The sequence below is a fragment of the Heterocephalus glaber genome, unplaced genomic scaffold (assembly GCF_053883595.1).
Source record: "Heterocephalus glaber isolate CG9 unplaced genomic scaffold, H.glaber_assembly_v1.0 deba00000331, whole genome shotgun sequence".
Classification (NCBI taxonomy): Eukaryota; Metazoa; Chordata; class Mammalia; order Rodentia; family Bathyergidae; genus Heterocephalus; species Heterocephalus glaber.
This window is the reverse complement of record NW_028258142.1, coordinates 10,685,054-10,691,053: the sequence shown is the minus strand read 5'-3', so window position 1 is coordinate 10,691,053 and position 6,000 is coordinate 10,685,054. Positions and strand designations below refer to the sequence as shown.

Sequence of the window (6,000 nt, the reverse complement as noted above, 5' to 3'; positions counted from 1 at the left end):
TTCTCACGGACAATAATCAAAATTTCTGGCACTGCTACTCATTAGTTCATTCTACTAAAGACACGAATCCTTACCAACGTGCAACTTTACATCACACTTGGAATTCAGTGGCACACACAATAGGGAACTCTTACTTGTGTAAAATCCCACCAAAAATGACTACAGGGAAAAGTAGATAGCTCGAAGCAGGAAAAAGTTGGGATTTTCTAAAGCAGTTTTCACGTTCCAGACAGGGACGGTTGTGGGGAAGGGCTTTCCCACTGTGGCTCTGCTCGGGGGGGCCTAGGTCTCTCCCCAAGGGAACCAGCACCCGAGTCCCCTTGGGCTGAGCAGATCTCAGCAGCCGGGTGCCTGGCAACCAACTCAGGGACAGGGGCGCGGGGCCGAGCAGCTCGCCCTCGTCGCGGAGAGGGCAGAGCAGCGGAGCCGACGCCCCAAGAGGGCGGGCGCCGAGGAGCCGGCCGCCGGGAGCACGGGCGGAGGGGCGAGGGGCGGGACCGGCCGGGACCCCCGCCTCCCAGGCCCCGCCCCTGACGACCCCGCAGCTCCTGCTTCGGCGCCCGGCCCCCGCCCTCCCCGCGCCCGCGACGCCCCCGGCCCGGCCCCACCCCCGCGCCCGGCGCCCCGCCCGCCGGCTCCACAGTGGGCGCGGGGCGGCCCTAGGTCGTCCGCCCCGGCTCGACGCTCAGGCTGTGGCGCCGCAGACGGGCGCCTTCCCTGGAAGGAGGAGGAGGCAGACGGAGGAGGAGGAGGAGGAGGAGGAGGAGGAGTTGCGGGGGAGGAGGGTCGAGCTCGGCAGTCGCGCCGGCGCTGGGCGAAGAAGCGGAGCCGGCGGCCGCCGGTGAGCGTCGGCGGAGACCGGGGAGGCTAGGCGGGGGTCCCTTTTGCGCCCTTCTGCGGCGTTGTGGGCCGCGGCCGCGAGACTCGGGTCCTCCCGGGTCATCGGGGGCGGGCCCGGCGCGGGGCTGCAGCTGAGGGTCCAGGTCGGCGCGACACCGTCCGCCGCCTCGGAGGCACCGCGGACCGGGACTGGGGCCGGGGCCGGGGCGGGCTGAGGCCTGCGCGGCCGCCGGCGTCGCTTTCCGACCCTCGGCCTCCGCGGCCGCCGCGCGACGGGCCGGGCTGGGCCGCCGCCTTTGTTGCCCGCAGCCCGCCGGGAGAGGCCGGGGCTCGGCGAGGCCTGGGCGGCGGCGGGGCCTGCGCGCTCGCACCCCGCCGCTGCCCGCTGTCCCCTTGGCTGGCTCGGCTCGGGTCCCGCGGCGCGGTGAGGCCCGGGGCCGCGCCACCCCCGGGCCGGAGGTCGCGTGGGGCGACGCTTCAGAGTGCCGCCCGGGACCCAGGCTGCTGTGCTCGTGAAGGTGCTGTGCTGCTGCACGGGAATCGGCCGATGGGGACGTGCGGAATAGGGAGCGCCCTGGAAATTAAACCGCCCCTGGAACCGAGGCAGGCCTTCGTTTGCAGTTTGCTCCAGGAGTTGGCAACTTCAGGTATACCGTTGTGGCTCTTGCTGTGGCAGAAGTGTGGACATTTCTCACGGCGGGTCTTGGCACAAAACTTGTTATGTGTATAGCAGTGTGTGTGCCAATTTAACGTATAGTCAGAATCTCAGATTAGGGTTTCCCATCCCCATTTTAGGGAATTAGGGACCAGTGGGAATTAAGCTTTGGTGGAAGTCAGGTTTCTGGTGGTGAAATAATGTAATGTTGACTTCAGTTCAGCAAATGTTTCTTGAAGGTGTAAGACAACATCCTACTGTGCATGAGTACCGAGTACATACTAATAACAGTAATACAGTAAATTGAGACATGAAACGCTTCCTAAATGCGTTTTTAATTTACTGTGTTCCTTGGAATAAAGATACATTTGTGACCAAACAAAAGTGAACTTCTGTGTGCTTCAAGGTGACATATTCTCCATCGTAGGCAGCAGTTTACCCTGACTTTTTTTAAACTCACTGAACACCCACAACATGTAATCCATTTAGCTTACTTGCATGAATGAACTTTAAATGGAATATTTAGTGGTGTGAAGAGTCAGTGTTATTTAAAAACATGAATGGCATTGTTTACCAGGTTTTGCAGTTAAAACCCAGAAAACGATTTCCTGGTTCACTCTTAATTTCCCCTCAGTCCTACATGGAATGGATGTGGAAGGTTCAGGATCTGTACCTGCTGCTAACAAAATAGGTGGCTTTACCACCCCTTCCAACCCCACCTCAAATTCTTGTCTTGGAGGACACTGGCTCTGAGACAGTGGATTTGATAGGATTATTAGAAAAATGTATTATCTGGAGTTTTCAGGGGCTTTCCATTTTGTGGCCTGGGTAAGGATCAACCAGGTTGTTCACCTGAACTTTTATCTTTTTTTCTATTCCACTCAGCATATCTTTTGACATTTTTTTCTTTTTGCCTTTATTATTATTTTTTTAAATAGTTTCCAGATTGGTGGCATGTACCTGGCCTTGCCCTTTGCCTTCTTACAGTGGAAGACTGATCAGCTTTGAACACTGCCTACCACCCAGGACACACCTTCAGGGTGTCACCTGACTGCCCTCCCTTGTTAGGCCACCTGGAGGAAGTGGCAAGAAAGGGATTTGGGTGCCAGCTGCAGCACTGGGTGTTGTATGGAAGTGACCGGATTTGCTGTAGTGACCGGATTTCTAGTGATTTTGGCTTTCCACATTTATTTCTCCAGTCTTGGTGTAGAATTGAAAAGGTGTACTTTTTAATGGCTCTCTTCTCAGAGAACAGAACGTTAAGTTTTAAGACTATCTTGTGTAACTTCTCAGTGAAAACCTCCTAGTTTTCTCCAATGTGGTCATTTTCAGGAAGCATTGTGTTACTGATAGTACCTTTTGTGTTGCTCATAGAAGTAATTGTGTGATTTTATTTAAAAGTCAGGATATAGGGCTGGGGATTTAGCTCAGTGGTTTCGCTGCCTGCAGTGCAAGCGCAGGGACCTGAGTTCGATCCCCGGTACCAAAAAACAAAAAAAACAACAAAAAAACCCCAAAAAACCAAAAAAGTCAGGATATAGTATGAAAAGGGCGAAGGTTATATGTCTGTTTCTGAATTTCTTAGAATTACTGTTACTCTCTCACAAACCACACCATCATGAGAAACAGAATATGCACACATATGTACATATGTTGGAAGTATGAAGCCAAATGCCGCATGTTATTTATACTCTACTATAACTGATAGATGTGTATTTATCCTGTTTTTATGCTCTCATAAGGGTAGGTAAGTAAATGACCTGTCCTAGAGCTAAGATGACTGTTGTATCCTTTATGGAAAGTGAAGTTTGTGTATTTCATTTTAGAGAAATCCTCTTCCCTGACCTCTGTCAGTTCTAGAATTAGCACTTCTATCTGTGGTGTCTGGGTATTTTTATAAAAGTACTCCTTTGATAAGGAAAACATTTCAAATACCAATATGTCATAAAAAGGGGAAATTTACTTTCTTTTTTTTTTTTTTGGTACTGGAGATCGAACTAGGGCCCTTGCGCTTGTGCTTTGGGCAGCGGCACCACTGAGCTAAATCCCTGACCCAGAAATTTACTTTCTTATATGACTAGATTAAAATAATCATCCAGATATTAAAAGAGAAATGTAAGTGCTCTGTATTGGTAGTGAAATTGTCCTGTGTTTTTATGTGTAACTTACTATGTGGTTTGGTCTGTTGGTTTAGTTATTACATATTGAAGGCTTTAGGACTTGGCAGGGTTTACTTAAACTAACTTCACGGTCTTCATTGATGATCCACACAAACGTCAGATTTTCCTTACTTGCAGTAATTGTTTTTAGGTTGCTATTGGTCTTGTTAATGTTTTAAGAAAGCCATTTAAGATCTCAGTTCCCATATTGTACACAGAAGACGTTTGGTGGCTGTTAGAGTATCCTTTTCCTAGCTTTGTGACCTTGGATAAGTTTTAGATCCCCTCTGAATCTTACTCCTCTTATGGGCTAAAGGAGGGAACAAAAATCATCTCAGAGTTATAGTGAGTGATGGATTCTAAATAAAATCCCAACTCTCTTCTAACAAGATTTCTACCTAGTTTTGCACCCTTTCTTGAACAGACTCTTCTGCTTCCCCAACTTTGACATGGTAGTTCCATTTGCCTACTCTGTCCTTCAGTGGCTCTTTGTATGATTCTTCGATCTTAATATCAGTGTCACCACCTAAGAGAAGCCTTCCTTGACTACCTTTTGTCCTTTAATACCTTTTTGTATTACCTTTTGTCCTTTTATAATCACAAGTAATGTATATGTTTTGATTTCTTATTAGACGACTTACAACTTTCTATGTTATTTTCCTTGTATAAATTTTGTCTTCCTTATAAAATTAAGGTGTTATTAAAGCTTAATTTTTAATTGAAGTATTAATTCCTCTGACAGTCATGTTTGTTAACATTGCTTTTAAAATTATTAAAAAGAAATAACATTTAGGGAATATCATTGTTACCAATTATCACAGACTGGCAGAATGTGTAAACAACCCACCTAGAATTTTATTAGGATTTTAGTGACTTTATGCATTTATAAAATTGATGCAACTTAAAGCTAGAAGGAACCTGATTATACAGCCCATCTTCATCCCTCCACGGATGATAAGGAAATTTTGGTAAGAGTAGTTCTCTAATTTGTCCAAAGTCACATACCACATTATTAGCACATTTTAGAATGGGGTCCAATATATGCAGTACTTCTTTCATTGATGCTAGCCATTTTAATCTTGGGAGGTGGGCATTTGGATTGTGTCTTCATGGAGAACTTTGCATTGGAGCCAGCTCTTGTAGGATGGCCTGTGGCTGATTTGGGGAGGTAACAGAAGGGACAGTGTCTAAAACAAGGAGCCTGTGCCATCAACCTGGTAGTTCTTTTATTCTCTTTCCTAAGTGGAGTGGCTTGTTTTCAGTTTTTTGGTTTACTTTCTTAAATATATATATATACACACACACACACATACATACATACACGCACATATATATATTTTTAATTTTTTTTAACTTCCTGATAAAGGAGATGGGGTATTTTTTCTTTTTGGTAGCAGGGATCAAACTCGGGTCCTTACACTTGTGAGGCAGGTGGCAGAACCACTGAGGTAAATCCTTGCCTTTTTTTTTTTTTTTTTTGACACCTTGTGTGTCAGAAAATGTCTTGTACCAAGTGTTTGGTTTCTAGTCTGGCTATGTCTACAAATTTAGGTTAATATTTTAGTCAGTGGTTATTCTGCAGTGACAGATTAACCTTGATTTCTCAGTGTGTAAATAAAAAGGCCTATTTGTTGCTTTCATGAAGTCTGCAGTGGACAGGGTTCCTCATGGCTTCTTTGTGTGAATAGGGCTGCTTTCAAGTACAGTTCCCCCATCCTGTTGCCCCTTTGCAGATGAAAAGAGTACTGGTATATTGCAGCTGAAACCCCTTTAGCTACAGCTAGTCATCAGGGCCTGTAAGCATGCCAAGAAATGTGCACCATCACAAGGAGGGTCACTAAGCTATAACTGGGCATCACAGTTGAAGATACATTTGTCTTGGAATTTTGTCCACTTTTCAGTGTTGCTATTGAACCAGGTACTACCTGCTTCCCAGGTAATTGTATGTCTTTATTTTTTCTCTTTTTAGTTTTTTGGGACCTTTGTATTATATCTTAAATGCTAAAATGTCAACATGATGTGCATGATTATTCTTAGGATGTTTTGAGCATCCATTGATCCTTTCAATCTGTACACTTATGTTCCTCTGTTCTAGGGAAATTTTAAATTTTTCTTTTGTAATTTCCTCCCTTTCCTTTTCTTTTTCCTATCTGAAGCTTTCATTGAGTATAGGAGTCCCCCAGTTGATCTGTTTATTTTTTTGGTTTTTCAATTTTTCATGTTAGTCTTTTTGATGGCTTAGATTTCTCCAACTTTTTCTTTATTAAAGTTTTAATTCTAGCAATGCATTTTTGTTTTCTTACTGTTCTCCCCATTTTCTCCTTTCTCTGCTTTTAAAAAATAGTC

The 6,000-nt window shown here is 45.9% G+C and overlaps 1 protein-coding gene across 5 annotated transcripts in view; it reads left to right on the top strand.

Moving 5' to 3' along the window:
* Positions 1-742: 742 nt before the first annotated feature.
* The window catches only part of Socs6 (suppressor of cytokine signaling 6), a 27,906-nt gene continuing 22,648 nt past the window's right edge, over positions 743-6,000 (top strand). Inside the window, exons 1-2 of one of the 5 annotated variants that reach the window (XM_087191372.1) lie at positions 824-841; positions 1,359-1,487. The gene's annotated coding sequence lies outside the window, so the exon portion shown is untranslated. Of the gene's footprint in view, positions 842-1,340; positions 1,488-6,000 lie in introns of those variants that run through there. The other 4 variants (XM_087191373.1, XM_021242143.2, XM_013078540.3 and 1 more) reach the window with 4 other exon arrangements.